This window comes from Scyliorhinus canicula, chromosome 16 (assembly GCF_902713615.1).
Source record: "Scyliorhinus canicula chromosome 16, sScyCan1.1, whole genome shotgun sequence".
NCBI classification, from domain to species: domain Eukaryota; kingdom Metazoa; phylum Chordata; class Chondrichthyes; order Carcharhiniformes; family Scyliorhinidae; genus Scyliorhinus; species Scyliorhinus canicula.
In genome coordinates this window covers 136733652-136757663 of record NC_052161.1, presented here as the reverse complement: position 1 = coordinate 136757663, position 24012 = coordinate 136733652, and the positions used below count along the sequence as shown (strand labels likewise).

Below are 24012 nucleotides of genomic sequence, written 5' to 3'. Positions count from 1 at the left end.
CGTCCACCTCCAACCCGCTCTTGCAGCCACAGTATTTATGCAGCTGAAAGTTCCCATCATCAGTGACTGCCAGATGTGGATGCCAATACACATTTAGAGCACAGAACAAGCCATCCAGCCCAATGGATTCATACAAGCCTCTTCCTATCCAGCTTCACCTAACCCACGTGTGGTCGCTTCATCCGAGCGGGAGTCAAGAATTCCTCGAGAAGACTAAAGTTATCACCATCATCTTTGGCCCCAGCCACAAATTTAGTAAGCCCCAAATTCCATTCCAGCCACCGTCTCGGGCAAAACCATACCACCGACAACCTCGTCAACAAATTCAATCACAGTTTATGATCCCATATTCTCTCCACCAAAGGCTGCCTCCTTCCAGGACATTACCCAACCTGGCGAGTCCTCGATAACACATTCCATATCCAACTACACCAATGTTATCTCAAGTCAGAATCCCATCACCAAACTGAATCAATTGAAAACACAGGTGCCTGTACCCTATATTCCTCAGCATCCCCTTGGGTTCAGCATTCACGCCTACATCTTTGGAAGCTTTATCTGCATTGAAAAATAAAGTGGTTTCATCCTTCGCCGCCCAAGCTTTTGCAGAGAAAAAAAAAAGTGCTGTAATGGCAATCTGCAGCGAGAGAGAGAGAGAGAGAGAGAGAGAGAGAGAGAGAGAGAGCGAGCGAGAAAGAGAGCGAGAGAAAACGAACAAATCTGTAACACCAGACACCAGCTGGGTGACCCAGTAACCAAGCAGGAAATGTCAGAAGGAAGGAAGGAGTTGTCCAGGTGACTGTCTGACCGACACATTCTGATTGCAAGAACAGGAAGAAAGCCAACACCCTGGAAGAAACCCTGTCTGCAAAGCCAGTCAAGTGGGGTCCAGTTAGACAAGAGAGCTACAGCAGACAACGGTTTAAAAAAAAAAAAAATCACTATTTTCCAATGACAAAAAAAAATACACGTTTACCACAAGTGGATGCCAAGTGTTACTCTCCCTCTTCTCCCTCTGCTACAACTGAGGCAATCTGTAACCGAGACAGCAGTGTTGGAAACACTCCTGAACATCTTGTAAAGCCTCTTGCTGGGAAAGAAAGAGGGAAGGTGACAAAACTAGACAAACATCTTAGCAGTCACAGCCCCAGTACCATTAGAGTGGTTAGATCTATACCGCAGCCAAAAATATATAGATACACTTTTCAGAACTTGAACAGCGAGAACTAAAAATGACTCCATTTGCTTATAATCTTAGTAGAGCAGGCAAAGCAATCTGCCTTGCAGTACTCTCCTGCACTGCCCCTCAGCCACTAAGTATTTCCACAAGACTGGAATAATCATCACGGCCTCAAGTTCCCAATATAGGAAATGGAGGTAGGCCAGAAACTGGAATGGAGGGAAGAAGGAGGAGAATAAAAGAAAATATCCTGGCGCCTGTTCAGGGAGGCCGGTACGGGAATTGAACCCGCACTGCTGGCACTGTTCTACACTACAAGCCAGCTGTTTGGCCCATGGTAATGCAGAACAATGCCAGCAGTGCTGCATTGACACTGTTCATTCTCACTCCAACCAGCACGTCGCTGTCAATCAGTTCAACACAAGCGGTATTAAAACATCATCGCTCACCCGACTTCCCTCTCCGTTTAAAATCTCTTGTCCCAGACTCACAAGAGCCAAAGCAAAAACAAAAAAAATCAGCCACCTGTACGGAAGCTGGAAATCCAAGTAATTTAAACAACACAAATGCAACAACTGATTGAATGGTCCTCGGGCTCTTCACAGAATTTGTTCCGCTTGGTGACAAGATACAACCCGCAGATTGGAAAATCTCCCATACTATGGGTGGAGGCCACAATGCGGAAATAGACTTGGAACGTCAGTCCACGCTTCAGATTAAAGTCAGTCACTCCCTCAAGGTACGTGATTTTAGTTCACGAGAGCGTGACTCCAAATGACGCAAAAATAATATTGCTGCGTGATCGGAACCAGGTAAGTGTACTTCGAATGCCTTATTCAACAGCAAACCAAGCTGCCTCCAGACGTTAGCTCCCTTTTCTCTCCACAGATGCTGTCAGACCTGCTGAGATCGCCCGCTATTTTCTGTTTCTGTTTCAGAATCCAGCACCAGTAGTAAATTGCTATTATACAGATGAGGGGACACCTGCTACAAATCAATAAGCCGCTTCTCCCACACTTCTACGTGGGACAGCTTCTGTGCAGGTTAACTTAGCGGTTACAATTTCGTAATATCAATTAAATAAACAAAACCACTAGGCTACTCCAACAAAATAAGCAAAATACTGCGGATGCTGGAATCGGAAACAAAAACAGACGACACATCAGGTCCGGTAGCATCTAGTTTGGGAGAAAACATCAGTCAATGGACTTGGAAGCGTGAACTCTGTTTGCTTTCTCTCCTCATAGACGCTGCCAAAGTTCAGTTAGTTGATTTGAACTTGGGCAGATACTTGTAGTTTGTCCCAAAGCCCAGAGCAACACAGTAGCATAGTGGTTAGCACAGTTGCTTCACAGCTCCAGTGTCACAGGTTCAATTCCCGGTTTGGGTCACTGTCTGTGCGGAGTCTGCACATTCTCCCCGTGTGTGTGTGTGGGTTTCCTCCGGGTGCTCCAGTTTCCTCCCACAGTCCAAAGACGTGTAGGTTAGGTGGATTGGCCGTGCTAAATTGCCCTTAGTGTTGGGTGGGTTTACTGGGTTGTGGGAACGGGGTGGAGGTGTGAGCTTGGGTGGGTGCTCTTTCCAGGAGCCGGTGCAGACTAGATAGGCCGAATGGCCTTCTTCTGCGCTGTAAATTCTCTAAATGTGACCAATAGTAGTTTCCTGCAGTTTTATTGACTCTCTATTTTGCTACCTGGCAGTAGTTGATCTGCTGCACAAAATACATCACGGAGAGTGCTTCCCTCCCCACCGCTATTGCCATGGCAAGCTGACAAACTGGATTACTTGGTCTTAAAGGAAACCAACTTGCACATCGGCTGCTCATCAGCTTGGATCCTTCTTCAGTGTCCTTCTCCCACCACCTTGACAATGCAATTTGGCTTGAGAGAAAAAAGTTACGAAATGCTACTAATCTTCAACTTGAGGAAAAGTGGTCAGAGCATTCTGAAAACATTATTAAAAGCATTGCACACATTCACCATTGTACCAACTAACATTGTGGTGACAACATTGCACAGTCACTGGAAATGTGAAACAAGAAGATGTTGGAAATCCTCAGGTCAGGCAGCATCGGTGGAGAGAAAGAGGGAGTAAAAGTGTGGAATTCTCCAGTTCCACCTTCCCAGAGACCAGAAATGCCCACCCAGGACAGTTCATCACATTCTCTGTCCTAACCCCCCCCACAATGATTCCTGCGGTGGGCAGGACTAGAAAATGTACTCCCATGAACAAAGCCCTTCAACAACAGAACAGAGGAAAGTTAGAAATTTGATTAGTTTCAAGCAGTGGAAGTGGGGAGGGAGAACAAAACGGAAAAAGGTCTCTAACTGAAGGGCAGGAGAGATTAAATGCAAAAACGTTTCATGGTATCAGGGGTTATGGGGATGAGAAAATATCAGCCATGATTGAATGGCAGAGCAGACTCGATGGCAGAGTGGCCCAATGCTGCGCCTATGTCATATGGTCCATGAAACAAATTGGAAGTTATATCCAGATTAGTGGAGGCACAGTGGCTAGCACTGCTGCCTCACAGCACCAGGGACCCGGGTAACTGTGTGGAGTCTTCACATTCTCCCCGTGGCTGCGCAGGTTTCCTCCCACTGTCCAAAGATGCGCAGGTGAGGTGGATTGGCCATGATCAATGTGTGGGGGGGTTACGGGAATAGGGCAGGCAATTGGGGGGTGGGGGCTAGATAGGGTGCAGGGTTGATGCAAGCTCGATGGGCCGAATGCCCTCCTTTCTGCACTGTCGGGATTCTGTAGACATGATGGCTGCATGGCAGCCACATGCAAAACGGAGACAGGAAGAAACAAGATGGAGGCACAGATTAAGAAACAAAATCGTTAAGATCGAGAGTCAGGAAACGTTTCTTCAAAGTGCCAAGACAAAAAGGCTCATGTGTTTGAAGGTAAATAAATCCTCACACTGATTCAGCACCACAATATTCTGAGTCATCCGTGTAAGAGGCCGCACTGCCATGAAATCATTATTCCAAGACGCGCCACATATAAACATGGGTTCACATATGCCTGTAAAAAGGAGCAAGGGGATCAAGTGGCTTAATCTAACTGAACCAGTTAGAAACAACCTTTGCTGGACTGGTCAATCATTACAGTGACAAGCAAATAGATTGCATTAAAAAAAAAGGTGTTGCCATTGGGCTCAATTCTTGCGAGGCACAACCATTAACACAAGGTTAAATCACAGGAGGAATTCTGATGGAAAGTAATGCAAATAACATTGCACAATTATCAGGCAACAAAATTTACAAGAGCAAGGACTCTTGCGCAAGACAGAAAAATAATCCCCAACTAACTGCTATTATACAATGGGGGGGTGAAGTGCCTTTGTTCTGAAAAGCAATGACCAAGCAATAAAATCCATTCTAAAAACTAACCAGTCAGTTTCAATTCCATCACTTTCTGCACAGATGCATGCGGGTTTACCCACAACACCCTGCACAACTTGTTAAGGACAACATATCTCTCAACGGGAATTATGGCTAAATTGCCGTTTCATCCATTCTGTAGTCATCCTTCCACAAAAACACCAACTTGTAGCCCGTCTATCATTCTCCCTCACCAGAATGGACAAGCGCGTGGTTAAATTCCAGTCTTGCACACCAAAACGCAGTCAGTCGAAAAAAGTACTCAGATAAGGAAATTGCATCAGTCAATATTGAAGGACTATTCATTTCCTCCTGTCTGGCGACTCCTGAAGCACCGTCCATTACGAAAGCCAGCTGGACAGACTCCGAGCACTGCAAATACCCTCAGTAGCAATAGAATTGTGAAAGAGGGTTCCCGCATCTGCTGACCATTCAGCAACCCCTGCTAACAAGGCCACATGAAGCAGAATCACTATCGTGGTGATGCTCAATGTCGCCACTCACCAAAATGAAAACAAACCCGTGTGAAGGAGAGGAAAATACCATATTTTCTGGAATGGTTATTTCAAAGAGTATCGCCGGGGGGGGGGGGGGGAAGAGAGAGAAGAAGAGAGGGAAGTCTTCAAATAAATCAATATGTCTGAATACAAATAGTCAAGAGAGAGCATTTGTTTCGAACATTTATGGATGGCATGGTAGCGTAGTGGTTAGCACTGTTGCTTCACAACACCAGGGTCCCGGGTTAGATTCCCAGCTTGGGTCACTGTCTGTGCGGAGTCTGCACGTTCTCCCCGTGTCTGCATGGGTTTCCGCTGGATGCTCCGGTTTCCTCCCACAAGTCCGAAAGACGTGCTTGTTAGCTGATTTTCACATTCTAAATTCTCCCTCTGTGTACCCGAACAGGCGCCGGAATGTGGCGACTAGGGGCTTTTCACAATAGCTTCATTGCAGAGTTAATGTAAGCCTACTTGTGACACTAATAAAGATGATTATTTTATTCAGAATTTTCACATCGAATTACAATTAAACTAAATGTTTGATGCATGGAGAGCATGGAATCTTTCTAATTCAATGGTTCAAACCTAATTGAAGAGCAAGCAGCAGCCAGTTAAAGTAGTAATGGTCAATAGGCTAGCGAGTGGGCCCCAGGTTGAAATAGGGCTTGTTGACTAACTATGGCCCTGTGAATAAGACTAAATACTTCATAGCCAGCTACAGAAAATGCTTAACCATTTGTATGTTTATATAGAACTGTCAACTTCAAATGGTAAAAATATTTACACTTTAGACACAACACAGTCAGTGTCTGTGAGCAATCAGCAAGCACATCACTTCAGCCATACCGGCAGGAAAAAAAAACACGACGCAAGTCACCAAATGTGAACAACCGTCAACAGCAAAACGTCTCATGGGCCACACGGTTGCCCGCAACTGATTTAATGGCATTGGTAAGTGGCAGGCCTCTCCTACCTGAACCGTAATGGTTAAAAAATAGACAAACACAAAATCAAAAGCAGAGAGGCCTTTCAGGAGACAATATGGCAGCAGATGCTTATCAGCTTTGCAACTGTCTCTTCTAGGAGGAGTGTGGTTATTCGGTTTAAATTAACAAAAGTCTACTGTCTGATCGCTCATCTATCCCACAGACATAAAAAGCACATTTGCTTTCAAGGCAAGTCAAAGGGTTTATGCCCCACAGTCCTGCCCACACTGAATAGCTCCTGAATGGTGTGCCAACTAGATTTAAGGAAACACCACAAGTTCTAGTTTTGTTGTTAGCGTGGGACTTTCCACTTTACACAACAGGATTGAATAGCGTCTGAAGCTAACAGCATCGCACCACAATATTGCAAATTATTAAATTACACTAATGCATTTGTTCACTAGGTGATCAGTTTCTGAAAATAATCATCTTGAAAGAAATTGCTGCACACCAAAGGATATCCTGTGAAGTGATTAATTAAAGTTCTAAATCAGTTTACAGGTTCCTCAGCATGTCACTGAAAACAGGAGCTGTAAAAGTGCCTTCCGAGATGCACAGACATTGCAGACGGAAAGGCACTCGGCACTTGGAAGAGCACAATACTGAATCCCACACCTCCATCCTATCCCCGTAACCACACTTAACCTTTGGACACTAACAGGTAAGTTCGCACGGCCCAATCCACCCAAGCTGCACATCTCTAGACTGTGGGAGGAAACCAGAGCACCCGGAGGAAACCCAACGCAGACATGAGGAGAATGTGCAAACTCCACACAGACATTCACCCAAGGCCAGAATTGAACCCAGGAGCCCGGGAGGGCAGCAGTGCCAAAGTGCCGCCCTGGATCAATCACCAAATAAATAACATTTAAATCCTGGTTTCACTGAGCCAAGCAGAAATAAAATCTGACATGGTTTCATGTCCATGATTGATTTCTTAACCATTGGCCACAGCTCATCACCGAAATACAGGTTGTGTGTTGCCTTTGCATCAAAGGCCGAAATTTCAGCCAAGCCTGCAGTAGGTTGGTACCCCCTCCCTTCTGGTTACACCAGGTCAACTAACCATTCCACAGCCAGTGACAATAGCGGGTTGCAGTTATAGACCCATAGCCAAAAATGTAAAGTTCTCCTTTGGGTGCACGCTGGGCCCATACTGCTACAAGTGACTGGGGTGGATTCAAATGCCTAAATTTGGGCCCTGCCTAATCATCATTCAGGCAAAGGATAACATGCCAGAAGCACATGAGAATAGTGAGCGAAGTGGTTCTCAAGTCCATAGTTTAAACTAGTCGATAAGGCAAGTCAGACGGGGTCTTTAACACGACAACAATATCAGCACTGGGCAGAGAGAGGGCAAAGCGCGAGAGCGCGCGAGAGAGCGAGCGCGCTAGGAGAGAGAGAGAGAGCGCAATCTCCCACAACATTGTTTGAAGCAATTTACGGCCAGAAGCATTACACCGCACATAGCACAATGTACTATTCTGTTTCCAAGATGAATCACTCTTTAAACAATAAAATGAAGATCAGGACCAGCAAAAAAACCCTTGTGCATCAGCACCACATTTGATTAAGTCTCGTAAGTATGCTTCATCTGTCCGGAATGATGTCCCACTCACTGCATTCCTTCAGTCCGCAACTCCACACTAGTAGCATTAGTTTGTGTCTCCAATTTCCAAATAAGATTGTCTAGGCTCAAGGTTCATTGAAACATAATCAATGATCACACAAGATAAAATACAAAGAAAGGATCTGATTTAGCTCAAGGCCAACATGTACTCATAACCAAGACTAATACACCACTGACACCAGTTATGACAAAACCTTGCAAGGCGAGACCCGAGCCCAGAGAACGTAGGAGAAATCTCAGCAAAAGCTCATTTATCATGCAAATGATGTAAGCTAGGCATCACCACGTCGACCATCTCCGTCTATCAGGAACTCCCAAACCACCATGCTGTCCTACATCACCCGCCCAGCATCAGTCTCAAAGCAACGCACAGACAAATTACCCGACTGCTCCTTTCAATCTGAACTTTAGGATAGATTTGGCTCGAGCGGTTACACCAACGCGGACTCCTGTGCCCTCCCCATTTTCCGCTCCAGTCAAAACAGTTCAGCAATTGCCTTGCCCTAACCCAACCTGCTTTCTAGCACTCACCTCCCCCTGTACATCCAGCCTTCTGACCCCACGCACACTTATTTGTTGTTGCTGTTCAAGCAGCTTCGACTAGGCACGAGATTCCTTGCAATGACTGCAATGACTTGCAATGACTGACCAAAAAAAAAGAAGTGCTTTGGACCCATAACGCAACATGGGACACGTTAGACTTGCCATCTGACAAGAACCATTGAAATATTTCTCATGAACTTTTCAGATTACCGTGCAATCTGTTTGAAGTGGGGACAATGATGCACAATGGTAGGCCCTAGGTGTTTCGCGGACATCTTTTGTTTTTGGTGGCAGGGAAATTATGGTCGACGCCGTCAATGACACCATGCGCTTCCATTTAAAATAAAATCTTGGACCTTGGAAGACACTCATCGCCAGCATTGCAAAGAAATCAAATAACATCTCCCTCACGATGGGCCGAAGGGTCTTTTTCTGTAAAACTCATGGCTCATAGGAATGTCATTTCGACAAACCCACATGCATACGGTGCAGCTGGAATGACCCATAGAACATAACAGCGCAGTACAGGCCCTTCGGCCCACGATGTTGCGCTGACCTGTGAAACCCCTCTAAAGTCCCTCTACACTATTCCCTTATCGTCCATATGCCTACCCAATGACCATTTGAATGCGTTTAGTGTTGGCAAGTCCACTACTGTTGCAGGCAGGGCATTCCACGCCCTTACTACTCTCTGAGTAAAGAACCTACCTCTGACATCTGTCCTATATCTATCTCCCCTCAATTTAAAGCTATGTCCCCTCGTGCTGGACATCACCATCTGAGGAAAAAGGCTCTCACTGTCCACCCTATCTAATCCTCTGATCATCTTGTATGCCTCAATTAAGTCACCTCTTAACCTTCTTCTCTCTAACGAAAACAGCCTCAAGTCCTTCAGCCTTTCCTCATATGATCTTCCCTCCATACCAGGCAACATCCTGGTAAATCTCCTCTGCACCCTTTCCAATGCTTCCACATCCTTCCTATAATGCGGCGACCAGAACTGCACACAATACTCCAAATGCGGCCGCACCAGAGTTTTGTACAGCTGCAACATGACCTCACGGCTCCAAAACTCAATTCCTCTACCAATAAAAGCTAACACACCGTACGCCTTCTTAACAACCCTCTCAACCTGGGTGGCAACTTTCAGGGATCTATGGACATGGACACCGAGATCTCTCTGCTCGTCCACGCCACCAAGAATCTTACCATTAGCCCAGTACTCTGCCTTCCTGTTATTCCTTCAAAAATGAATCACCTCACACTTTTCTGCATTAAACTCCATTTGCCACCTTTCAGCCCAGTTCTGCAGCTTATCTATGTCCCTCTGTAACTTGTAACATCCTTCTGCACTGTCCACAACTCCATCGGTGCACGTTACTTCAAGCAAGAGGTGGAATACATTTTCATGACCGCCTCAGCTACAGGAGTGGAAATCAAAAATCAGGATTGCGAAATAGCTTGAAGAGGCAGCAGAAATTTATTCAACCTTTTTGTCAGTCAGTGGAAACATGGATTCCGGAAAATCAAGAATGAGGAACACAAAAGATCCGGTTTCAAAAAAGAATAAAAAAGGGATTGCATACAACAATTAATTATAACATACCTTTTGGCAGAAGAAATACTGCTGCACTTGAACAGCAGAGATTTGCGTCAACTGTATGAGTAATACCATAAGCCATTATATTGGAGTCCTGTGGAATCAATTACATCCACGCAACTGGCTAATAGCTTTACATATAAAGCCAATAGCTTTACATAAAGCCAAGTCAAAGGGACAGACACCCTTGCAGTACCACACCCTAGTAATCCAAATTATTTTCTACTTCTGCATTAGTATTTTCTACTTCTGCATTAGCCACATTTTTGCGACTAACGACATCCCTTCAATCTGCTCTCACCAGTATGATGATTGAATACAATTCAAATCACCATTTGTTTTTTTTTAAAAAAATAAATAATAATAATCTTTATTGTCAAGAGTAGGGCCGACATTGCAATGAAGTTACTGTGAAAATCCCCTAGTCACCCGGCACCTGTTCGGGTACATAGAGAGAATTCAGAATGTCCAATTCACCTAACAACCACGTCTTTCAGGACTTGTGGGAGGAAACCGGAGCACCCGGAGGAAACCCACGCAGACACGGGGAGAACGTGCAGACTCCACACAGACAGTGACCCAGCAGGGAATCGAACCTGGGACCCTGGCGCTGTGAAGCAACTGTGCTAATCACTATGCTACCGTGCCACCCCCATTGAGTCATTAGGCGTAGGAATACAAGCTTTATCCAGCAAAAACCAAAGCTAAATTCAATAGCCTGCCTGCCACAAAACAGAGTTCAATGTGATATTTGAACAAGCGTGGCCAGGCATTAAAGATGTTCATGTCAATTTGACCCTTGCAAGCTTGTTACTCTAGGGTTTAGGGAATGAATGCATAGCTTCATTTATAATGGTGACAAGCTGACCTGACATCCAGCGATTAATTACAAAAGCTGCCAGGGGGCTCCCAGTATGATCAGAAATCTTCCTCCTTTCACTTCAACCTCACGTCCTACAGGAAAGCAAGCCGGCAATATTAAAGTTTTTGGAATACACACATACACCATCTATCATAGAAACCAGCAGCACAAAGTTTCCCCCATTGACATCCCAAAAACCCCTGTCGTGAAGGTGCATGGCAGACAACATCTCATATGAAATTTACCATCATCCATAAATCAAATCATTCTCGTCTGCAGCCATGACTTTGCATTTTAAAGGAGCCACGTGTAAAGAATTTCATAGAATTAAAAGTATTTTGAAAAACGCAAAGTGACTGGGGCTCCATGTTTGAATATTGCTACTCGAGTTAGTTCGTTTCTGCCTTATCGCCATGGACAGAGTCTGGACAGAGCAGATGCTGGAATGTGCCAAAGAAGTGCATTTGTCTTCCTCCCAATAGCAGCTCAAACTTCAATAGTAGCCCTGTAAATACGAAGGATGGCACGGAGCCACCCAGAGAGGTGGCCTCCCTCTGCTCCCACTCAAAAAAACACAACAACCCTGGGTTCCACTGGATTCCAAGCAGTCAACAGCCAAGTAGCAGCTCAAACACAGGCCAAGGATTGAGACAGACAATTCGTAGCCACGAGGAACCTGGTCACCTACACGTACTGTCCCCAAACAGGTAGCAGAAAATAAGCGAGACATTCAAGCTTGCTCTTATTTCAACTGGTTCTGTATAACATTAATTTGCGCCAAACACCAATGCTGACAGTGTTCAATGAGTACAGACAGACCGAACAGACAAAACCCCGCTGGCTTCAGATATACTTGCGCATGTCAATAAACCTCAAGTCAGTTTTGGTTTCCACAATAAATCCACTGGGCTTGGCATTTCCTTCCTCAAATGGGTATCCAAGGCAGACTGTATCCTGGTATAGGCAATGCTTACTTCATCAGACCCTACAGTACCTACTTCTTTCTTGCCCATTTTCAAATAAAAGAAGAAAATGCTGAAAAACAAGTCAATCCTCATCAGAGAGAAAAATAAGGCGGTTAGCATTTTGGATTGGTTTCCAGTTTTATCCAACCAGAGATTTTCACTCATCGAGGTAGCAATAAACTGGCAGTTTGCTTCCCGCTCCCCCACCTCTCCCGTTCCTGCACAATCTTTGCCGACAGAATGCCCCTGTACCTTGTTTAGGTATCAGTGTCAGCTGAAAGATAGCACTCACCTCGGGAGCCAAAAAGATTACGGCTTCAAATCCCGTGAGATTGGATCACAAAAATCTACAATGATCCTCCAGTGGGACTGCTACAATGTCAGGTGGCATTAATGAAATGAAAATCGCTTATTGTCACGAGTAGGCTTCAATGAAGTTACTGTGAAAAGCCCCTAGTCGCCACATTCCGGCGCCTGTCCAGGGAGTACACTCCAGGAGTGGGGCTAAACCAAAGTCCTATCTGTGGGCATAAATGATTGCAATGCAATTGTATTTTTGAAGGGGAGCTTCACGATCAAAATGAATTCCTCTGGTCATCATCACCTTACTGATATGCAAATTGGCTTCTGCATTGTGACTATACTTCACAGAAGCACGTTACTGACTTAAGCACTCTGGGATGCCCCAAGGTCATGAAAGACAGGACATAAACGGAACAGTTTAACAGTGGACGCCATTCTGAGAAAATACCTTGCCTACACTCACACGCCATAGGTACTGAACGACAACAATCAACACTGAGTAACCAAGTAAAGCAAAGCGCTGAGCCATAAAGCACTCACACTGCTTTGTGTTATTATTCATCCAAGCAGACAAAAAGGTTAAAGTGCGTAAACATAAAGATCACATGGCTAACAACAGCATGTATTATTTACTAATCAGACGTGGCAAACTGCATTTCTGGATTCCCAATTATTCGCCTGGGGCAAGTGACGAACTCAACTCGTGTCTAAAATAGGATTCTCTGATGATTTCCATTAGTTCAACCCCAAACACACAGTTATTTACATGTGATCCAATAGGAAAAGAGAAACTGAAGACATCAAGTTGAAGTCCAAAGGAGGTGCAGGTTAGGTGGATTGGCCATGATCAATGCACAGGGTTATGGGGTTAGGGCTTAGGTAGAATGCTCTTCCAGAGGGTCAGGACCAAATGGCCTCCTTCTGCACTGTATGGCTCACACGGATAGCAGAACGCAAGTAGGCCAAGACTACAGTCAGATATATCACAGGTTAAAGAGCCACAACATAAACAAGATTCATAATTAAATCAGCTCACAAGGGGTTAATACAACTTTGAGCATGGTATGCTCAGGGACTTTTGGATCAGTACGGTGCGTTCTTTGATAAACCCGCCAGATGTGATGTATGTGGATAATGCAAATCCGCGTTCATGCATAGAATTTGGACTTTTTTGCCAGAACTAAAATGGAGCAAACAACTGGAGCTGTGATTTCTGCATGGAATGCAATCTGTTTTATATATCCACGGCCTCATGCAAAGATAGTTAACAGATACCATACCATGTGAGGCAAGGGATCCTGCACTATTGAGAAGGGGGAAGTGTTAATATTTTGATGTTCACCATTCCTTCCACACAAGTCCCTTGTCTATTTCACTCATCAATCCACACATTCATCTCAAACAACCTGTTGCAGCTGCCAAGTAACTTTCTGACTTACAAAAAATCCATTTAGGGCAGATGTTTCCTCCTGCAGTACAGACGGTCAAGGTCCAATTGTACAACCAATTCTGCGTATTGGTGATGAAGAGAAATGACCTGCATCTGCAGGACAAAGCTAGCCAAAACCAATTTGGCCCCAATGATCTGACATTACTAAATGATAAAACACAATCTCCCATATTCTGGTCTCAAGGACAAAAGGCTAGCCACTCATTCACGCACATGGTCTAGAAAATGCTATTATGTGGCCAGAACCAACAGCATCCAATGTTTCACACTTAGAAACACGGCACAAGCATACGCACAATCCTTTCAGGTTGCATTTAAAATTCTCATCTGCAGTGCAATTATACAAGGTGTATTTTGGTGCGCCAACGTAAAAACAGTAGTACTGGGAACTGTCCTGGCAATGTTACTGGGTTAATAAACCAGAGGCCCAGACTAATGTTCTCAGGACATGGGTCCAAATCCAACCAAGGCAGCTGGTGGAATTTGAAAGCCAGAAGTGGTCGCGATAACCATCACTGGTTGTTGTAAAAATCCATCTGGTGCACTTCATGCCCTTTCAGGAAGAAAATCTGCCATCTGGTCTGACCTAGTGACTCTAGGCCAAAGCGCTTAACAGCCCTCTGCAACAGCCTAGCAAACTACTTTGTTCCAAGGACAATTAGGGATGGGCAACAAATGTTGGGCCAGCCTGTGATGGCCAGTTCCATGCAAGAATTAAACCTCAAGGCTCGTGTACTAAGAGCCTAAAATGCGAAAAACTCCCTCCCAGAACATTTGAGCTCCCAATGTCTTAGTTATTGAAATAAAAAGCTTGAATTAACATTTTCACTGGTCAACACTGCAATTTTAACACAACCGTCACACGGCACAGTGAAAGAACACAACCCAATTAGATAGCCTAACCAGAATTGGATATTTTCATTCCTATGAAATATGCTTTTCAATATAGGCTGTGCTCCACTGGAAGAAATGCAACAGGCTATGTTCCAGGGGAACAAATGACTGCACCCAGGTCAGGGATCATGCCATATAAATGGCCCCAAAAGGTGCCCAGAAGTACAATAGATCATCAAGTACTGTCAATGCCAGTAATGTGTGCATTCGCCTAGACATAGACCCAGGCTACCACGGAAACCCCAGCACCACATTGAGCAACACCCACCTCTTCCATAGAGGGTTAATGTGCCTGAAGTGATGGCATCGACAAATCACCCAGTTGCTACCATTACCTTCTATTAGTTCAAATATACCAAAGCAAATAAACAATGCAATGGAAAAAAAAACAAGGCTGGATATCGACATGGGTATTAATTTCATTCTGGAGGAGACATCAAAACCAAATGATGATTCTTTGGGAGCAATTAGATTATTTCTGCTCTCTTTCACATTCACAAACCGAATAAGGGATATGAACTCTACAATGCTGTTCCAACATTCTTTCCCTCCATCTCCCCTTGGTCCTCCACAGTCACACTATTTTTAGAAGCACTTAGCAGATCCAAGCAGTCTCCTATTTGCCAAAAATACAGAACAATTGCACAGTTTTATTAAAAAAACAACACAGGGTTTAGAAGCTGCAGAGACATTTGCACGTCAAGAGAAAACAGCTGGAAAACCACTGACACATTGCAGTGAAGCCGAGGTTTGCAGTTCAGACACGTTAAATGTATGTTTAAAGAAGAGTTTAAAAAAAGGTGTGGGTTGAGAGGGGCGAGTGCCTGCACAACCCCCCCCCCCCCCCATCCCCTCCCCGCACACCAGCACAAACCCCCCCCCCCTGCACACCAGCACAAACCCCCCCTGCACACCAGCACAACCCCCCCTGCACACCAGCACAACCCCCCCTGCACACACCATACAAACACCCCCTGCACACCAGCACAACCCCCCCTGCACACCAGCACAACCCCCCCCACACACACCAGCACAACTCCCCCCACACACACCAGCACAAACCCTCCCCTGCACACCAGCACAAACCCTCCCCTTCACACCAGCACAAACCCTCCCCTGCACACCAGCACAAACCCTCCCCTTCACACCAGCACAAACCCTCCCCTGCACACCAGCACAAACCCTCCCCTGCACACCAGCACAAACCCTCCCCTGCACACCAGCACAAACCCTCCCCTGCTCACCAGCACAAACCCCCCCTGCACACCAGCACAAACCCTCCCCTGCACACCAGCACAAACCCCCCTGCACACCAGCACAAGCCCCCCCCCCACACACCAGCACAACCCCCCTGCACACCAGCACAACCCCCCCGCACACCAGCACAACCCCCCCTGCACACCAGCACAACCCCCCCCCACACACCAGCACAACCCCCCCCCCGCACCAGCACAACCCCCCTCCCCTCAACCCCCACACACCAGCACAACCCCCCCCCACACACACCAGCACAACCCCCCCCCCCCCCCCCCACACACACACAAACAGCACAAACCCCCCTTGCACACCAGCACAGACACACACAGACTGGGGGAAAGTGCTTGCCACTGGGCGGGCGAGGACCGGTTGCCAGGTGACTGGAATAACCCAGCCTGGATCTGGATCTCACACACACACAAACCCTGGGCGCATTCTTTCCAAATCAGCCTCCCCATGAAGGAGGGCGACAGCCCGGCTCCAATATTCCGGGTCACAAGTTCAGCTATCTTTAAACTCAAACTGGCTCCTGGTCAGATTTATTTAAAAAATTATTCACCAAAACAAAAAAAAGTGAAGTTAAATTAGGAAGTTTGACAGAAACTTGATCGTTTTTAACCTGAACAAAAGCGAGATGATTTGATCCACCTCACTCACACTCAGTGACACACTCAGTGACACACTCAGTGACACACTCAGTGACACACTCACTCTGGAGTGAGCTCACTATTGCAGCCTGTGTTCGGACAGCGAGGTTGTGGAAAGCAGCAGCATGAAGTGCTGATCCCGGCACCGGGACTGAGCAGCAGCCAGCGGAACATTCTCTCCACTAACTTCACTCAGGCTGCTGCCAGGTTACAATGTTGCTGCTGACAGCGGATACATTCCCGCCGATACATTCCCCACATTGTTACCTCCCCAAGACTCCGGGTGCCCCAAGCTTCCCTTCCGCCAAAGTGTTGCTTCCTGCAGCAAAGCCCCGAGTCTCACTCACAGTTATGGCGGCAAACTTCCCCCTCGCGTCCCCTCTCCAGCTTTTATCCGCCTTCATCTAACTCCGCTAGGCAGCGCCTCCCTCCCAGCCCGAGAGCTGTACCGTAATACACCGAGTATAACACCCCCTCAGAATCTACCGTAACACCGAGAGTATAACACCCCCTCAGAATCTACCGTAACACCGGGAGTATAACACCCCCCTCAAACTGTACCGTAACACCGGGAGTATAACACCCCCCTCAGAATCTACCGTAACACCGGGAGTATAACACCCCCTCAGAATCTACCGTAACACCGGGAGTATAACACCCCCCCCTCAAACTGTACCGTAATACACCGAGTATAACACCCCCCCTCAGAATCTACCGTAACACCGGGAGTATAACACCCCCTCAGAATCTACCGTAACACCGGGAGTATAACACCCCCTCAGAATCTACCGTAACACCGGGAGTATAACACCCCCCCCTCAAACTGTACCGTAACACCGGGAGTATAACACCCCCCCTCAAACTGTACCGTAACACCGGGAGTATAACACCCCCCCCCTCAAACTGTACCGTAACACCGGGAGTATAACACCCCCCCTCAAACTGTACCGTAACACCGGGAGTATAACACCCCCCCTCAAACTGTACCGTAACACCGGGAGTATAACACCCCCCCTCAAACTGTACCGTAACACCGGGAGTATAACACCCCCTCAAACTGTACCGTAATACACCGAGTATAACACCCCCTCAAACTGTACCGTAATACACCGAGTATAACACCCCCTCAAACTGTACCGTAATACACCGAGTATAACACCCCCTCAAACTGTACCGTAATACACCGAGTATAACACCCCCTCAAACTGTACCGTAATACACCGAGTATAACACCCCCTCAAACTGTACCGTAACACCGGGAGTATAACACCCCCCTCAAACTGTACCGTAATACACCGAGTATAACACCCCCTCAAACTGTACCGTAACACCGGGAGTATAACACCCCCCTCAAACTGTACCGTAACACCGGGAGTGTAACACCCCCCCTCAAACTGTACCGTAACACCGGGAGTATAACACCCCCTCAAACTGTACTGTAATACACCGGGAGTATAACACCCCCTCAAACTGTACCGTAACACCGGGAGTATAACACCCCCCTCAAACTGTATCGTAATACACCGAGTATAACACCCCCTCAAACTGTACCGTAACACCGGGAGTATAACACCCCCCTCAAACTGTACCGTAACACCGGGAGTATAACACCCCCTCAAACTGTACCGTAACACCGGGAGTATAACACCCCCTCAAACTGTACCGTAACACCGGGAGTATAACACCCCCTCAAACTGTACCGTAATACACCGAGTATAACACCCCCTCAAACTGTACCGTAACACCGGGAGTATAACACCCCCTCAAACTGTACCGTAATACACCGAGTATAACACCCCCTCAAACTGTACCGTAACACCGGGAGTATAACACCCCCTCAAACTGTACCGTAACACCGGGAGTATAACACCCCCTCAAACTGTACCGTAATACACCGAGTATAACACCCCCTCAAACTGTACCGTAACACCGGGAGTATAACACCCCCTCAAACTGTACCGTAACACCGGGAGTATAACACCCCCTCAAACTGTACCGTAATACACCGAGTATAACACCCCCTCAGTATCTTACATAACATCGGGAGTATAACACCCCCCTCACACTGTACCATAATACACCGAGTTTAACACCCCCTTAACATCTACTGTAAGACCAGGGGTATAACACCACCCTCAAACTGTACCGTATTGCACCGAGTATAACACCCCCCTCAATATTTACTGTAACACTGGGAGTACAGCACCCTCCTCAATATCTACTGTATCATGTGGAGTATAGCAGCCCCGTCAAACTGTACCGTAACACCGGGTGTATAACACCCCTCAAATTGTACCTTAACACCGTGAGTATAACACCCCGTCAAACTCTACCATAACACCAGGAATGCAGCACCCGCTCAAACTGTACCATAACATGGGGAGTGTAACATCCACTCATCCCCTCAAACTATACCGTAACACCGGGAGTATAGCACCCCTTCAAATTGCACCATAACATGGGGAATATAACATCCCCTCAAACTATACCGTAACACCGGGAGTATAGCACCCCTTCAAATTGCACCATAACATGGGGAATATAACATCCCCTCAAACTATACCGCAAAACCGGGAGCACAGCACCCCCTAAAAATGTTCCCTAACGCCAGGAGTATAACACCCCATCAAACTATACCGTAACACATCAATTATAACACTCCCTCAAACTGCAACGTAACACAGCGAGTATAACACCCCCACAATCTCCACCGTAACACAGCGAATATAGCACTCCCCCAATCCCTAATGTAACACAGTGAGTATAACACCCCCTCAATCCCTACCGTAACACAGCGAGTATAACACTCCCCCAATCCCTAATGTAACACAGCGAGTATAACACCCCCCCAATCCCTACCGTAACACAGTGAGTATAACACTCCCCCAATCCCTAATGTAACACAGTGAGTATAACACCCCCCCAATCCCTAATGTAACACAGCGAGTATAACACTACCCCAATCCCTACCGTAACACAGCGAGTATAACACTCCCCCAATCCCTACCGTAACACAGCGAATATAGCACTCCCCCAATCCCTACCGTAACACAGCGAGTATAACACTCCCCCAATCCCTACCGTAACACAGCGAGTATAACACCCCCCCAATCCCTACCGTAACACAGCGAGTATAACACCCCCCCAATCCCTAATGTAACACAGCGAGTATAACACTACCCCAATCCCTACCGTAACACAGCGAGTATAACACTCCCCCAATCCCTAATGTAACACAGCGAGTATAACACCCCCCCAATCCCTAATGTAACACAGCGAGTATAACACTCCCCCAATCCCTAATGTAACACAGTGAGTATAACACCCCTCCAATCCCTAATGTAACACAGTGAGTATAACACTACCCCAATCCCTAATGTAACACAGTGAGTATAACACTCCCCCAATCCCTACCGTAACACAGCGAGTATAACACCCCTCCAACCCTACCGTAACACAGCGAGTATAACACCCCCCCAATCCCTAATGTAACACAGTGAGTATAACACTACCCCAATCCCTAATGTAACACAGTGAGTATAACACTACCCCAATCCCTACCGTAACACAGCGAGTATAACACCCCCCCAATCCCTACCGTAACACAGCGAGTATAACACTCCCCCAATCCCTACCGTAACACAGCGAGTATAACGCTCCCCCAATCCCTAATGTAACACAGTGAGTATAACACTCCCCCAATCCCTACCGTAACACAGCGAGTATAACACCCCTCCAACCCTACCGTAACACAGCGAGTATAACACTACCCCAATCCCTACCGTAACACAGTGAGTATAACACTATCCCAATCCCTACCGTAACACAGCGAGTATAACGCTCCCCCAATCCATACCGTAACACAGCGAGTATAACACTCCCCCAATCCCTACCGTAACACAGCGAGTATAACGCTCCCCCAATCCCTAATGTAACACAGTGAGTATAACACTCCCCCAATCCCTACCGTAACACAGCGAGTATAACACCCCTCCAACCCTACCGTAACACAGCGAGTATAACACTCCCCCAATCCCTACCGTAACACAGCGAGTATAACGCTCCCCCAACCCTACCGTAACACAGCGAGTATAACGCTCCCCCAATCCCTACCGTAACACAGCGAGTATAACACTCCCCAATCCCTACCGTAACACAGTGAGTATAACACTCCCCCAATCCCTACCGTAACACAGTGAGTATAACACCCCTCCATCCCTACCATAACACAGCGAGTATAACACCCCCCCAATCCCTACCGTAACACAGCGAGTATAACGCTCCCCCAATCCCTACCATAACACAGCGAGTATAACACCCCTCCAATCCCTACCGTAACACAGCGAGTATAACGCTCCCCCAATCCCTACCGTAACACAGCGAGTATAACACCCCTCCAACCCTACCGTAACACAGTGAGTATAACACTACCCCAATCCCTACCGTAACACAGCGAGTATAACACTCCCCCAATCCCTACCGTAACACAGCGAGTATAACGCCCCTCCAACCCTACCGTAACACAGTGAGTATAACGCTCCCCCAATCCCTACCGTAACACAGCGAGTATAACACCCCTCCAAACCTACCGTAACACAGTGAGTATAACACTACCCCAATCCCTACCGTAACACAGCGAGTATAACACTCCCCCAATCCCTACCGTAACACAGCGAGTATAACGCCCCTCCAACCCTACCGTAACACAGTGAGTATAACGCTCCCCCAATCCCTACCGTAACACAGCGAGTATAACGCCCCTCCAACCCTACCGTAACACAGTGAGTATAACGCTCCCCCAATCCCTACCGTAACACAGTGAGTATAACGCTCCCCCAATCCCTACCGTAACACAGTGAGTATAACGCCCCTCCAACCCTACCGTAACACAGTGAGTATAACACCCCTCCAATCCCTACCGTAACACAGCGAGTATAACACTCCCCCAATCCCTACCGTAACACAGCGAGTATAACACCCCTCCAATCCCTACCGTAACACAGCGAGTATAACACTCCCCCAATCCTTACCATAGCACAGCGAGTATAACACCCCTCCAATCCCTACCGTAACACAGCGAGTATAACACCCCTCCAACCCTACCGTAACACAGCGAGTATAACACCCCCCCAATCCCTACCGTAACACAGTGAGTATAACACTACCCCAATCACTACCGTAACACAGCGAGTATAACACCCCCCCAATCCCTACCGTAACGCAGTGAGTATAACACCCCTCCAATCCCTACCGTAACACAGCGAGTATAACACCCCTCCAATCCCTACCGTAACACAGCGAGTATAACACTCCCCCAATCCCTACCGTAACACAGCGAGTATAACACCCCCCCAATCCCTACCGTAACACAGCGAGTATAACACCCCCCCAATCCCTACCATAACACAGCGAGTATAACACCCCTCCAAACCTACAGTAACACAGTGAGTATAACACTCCCCCAATCCCTACCGTAACACAGTGAGTATAACACCCCTCCAATCCCTACCGTAACACAGCGAGTATAACGCTCCCCCAATCCCTACCGTAACACAGCGAGTATAACACCCCTCCAATCCCTACCGTAACACAGCGAGTATAACACCCCCCCAATCCCTACCGTAACACAGCGAGTATAACACCCCCCCAATCCCTACCGTAACACAGCGAGTATAACACCCCCCCCCCAATCCCTACCGTAACACAGTGAGTATAACACTCCCCCAATCCCTACCGTAACACAGCGAGTATAACACCCCTCCAATCCCTACTGTAACACAGCGAGTATAACACTCCCCTAATCCCTACCGTAACACAGTGAGTATAACACCACTCCAACCCTACCGTAACACAGTGAGTATAACACCCCTCTGACCCTACAGTAACACAGCGAGTATAACACTCCCCCAATCCCTACCGTAACACAGCGAGTATAACACTCCCCCAATCCCCACCGTAACACAGCGAGTATAACACCCCTCCAACCCTACCGTAACACAGCGAGTATAACACTCCCCCAATTCCTACTGTAATACAGCGAGTATAATACCCCTCCAATCCCTACCGTTATACAGCGAGTATAACACCACTCCAACCCTACCGTAACACAGCGAGTATAACACTCCCCCAAACCCTACCGTAACACAGCGAGTATAACACCCCTCCAACCCTACCGTAACACAGTGAGTATAACACTCCCCCAATCCCTACCGTAACACAGTGAGTATACCACCCCTCCAATCCTACCATAACACAGCGAGTATAACACCCCTCCGACCCTACCGTAACGCAGCGAGTATAACACCCCTCCAATCCCTACCGTAACACAGTGAGTATAAAACTCCCCCAATCCTTACCATAACACAGCGAGTATAACACCCCTCCAATCCCTACCGTAACACAGTGAGTATAACACTCCCCCAATCCCTACCGTAACACAGCGAGTATAACACTCCCCCAATCCCTACCGTAACACAGCGAGTATAACACCCCCCCAATCCCTACCGTAACACAGCGAGTATAACACTCCCCCAATCCCTACCGTAACACAGCGAGTATAACACCCCTCCAATCCCTACCGTAACACAGTGAGTATAAAACTCCCCCAATCCCTACCATAACACAGCGAGTATAACACCCCTCCAATCCCTACCGTAACACAGTGAGTATAAAACTCCCCCAATCCCTACCATAACACAGCGAGTATAACACCCCCCAATCCCTACCGTAACACAGTGAGTATAACACTCCCCCAATCCCTACCATAACACAGCGAGTATAACACCCCTCCAATCCCTACCGTAACACAGTGAGTATAACGCTCCCCCAATCCCTACCGTAACACAGCGAGTATAACACCCCTCCAATCCCTACCATAACACAGTGAGTATAACACTCCCCCAATCCCTACCGTAACACAGCGAGTATAACACCCCCCCAATCCCTACCGTAACACAGCGAGTATAACACCCTCCAATCCCTACCATAGCACAGCGAGTATAACACCCCTCCAACCCTACCGTAACACAGCGAGTATAACACCCCTCCAACCCTACCGTAACACAGTGCGTATAACACCCCTCCAACCCTACCATAACACAGCGAGTATAACACCCCTCCAACCCTACCGTAACACAGTGAGTATAACAACCCTCCAACCCTACCGTAACACAGTGAGTATAACACCCCCCCAATCCCTACCGTAACACAGCGAGTATAACACCCCTCCAATCCCTACCGTAACACAGTGAGTATAACATTCCCCCAATCCCTACAGTAACACAGCGAGTATAACACCCCTCCAATCCCTACCGTAACACAGCGAGTATAACACCCCCCCAATCCCTACAGTAACACAGCGAGTATAACGCCCCTCCAATCCCTACCGTAACACAGCGAGTATAACACTCCCCCAATCCCTACCGTAACACAGCGAGTATAACACCCCTCCAATCCCTACCATAACACAGCGAGTATAACACTCCCCCAATCCTTACTATAGCACAGCGAGTATAACACCCCTCCAATCCCTACCGTAACACAGCGAGTATAACACCCCTCCAACCCTACCGTAACACAGTGAGTATAACACTCCCCCAATTCCTACCGTAACACAGCCAGTATAACACCCCTCCAGCCCTACCGTAACACAGCGAGTATAACACTCCCCAATCCCTACCGTAACACAGCGAGTATAACACCCCTCCAACCCTACCGTAACACAGCGAGTATAACACCCCTCCAACCCTACCGTAACACAGCGAGTATAACACTCCCCCAATCCCTACCGTAACACAGCGAGTATAATGC

At 47.2% G+C, this 24012-nt stretch overlaps 1 protein-coding gene across 1 annotated transcript in view; it reads right to left on the bottom strand.

Moving 5' to 3' along the window:
* Window positions 1-16646, bottom strand: part of spsb1 (splA/ryanodine receptor domain and SOCS box containing 1) — an 84574-nt gene extending 67928 nt beyond the window's left edge. Inside the window, exon 1 of the transcript XR_005463728.1 lies at window positions 16551-16646. The gene's annotated coding sequence lies outside the window, so the exon portion shown is untranslated. The remainder of the gene's footprint in view (window positions 1-16550) is intronic.
* Window positions 16647-24012: the final 7366 nt, after the last annotated feature.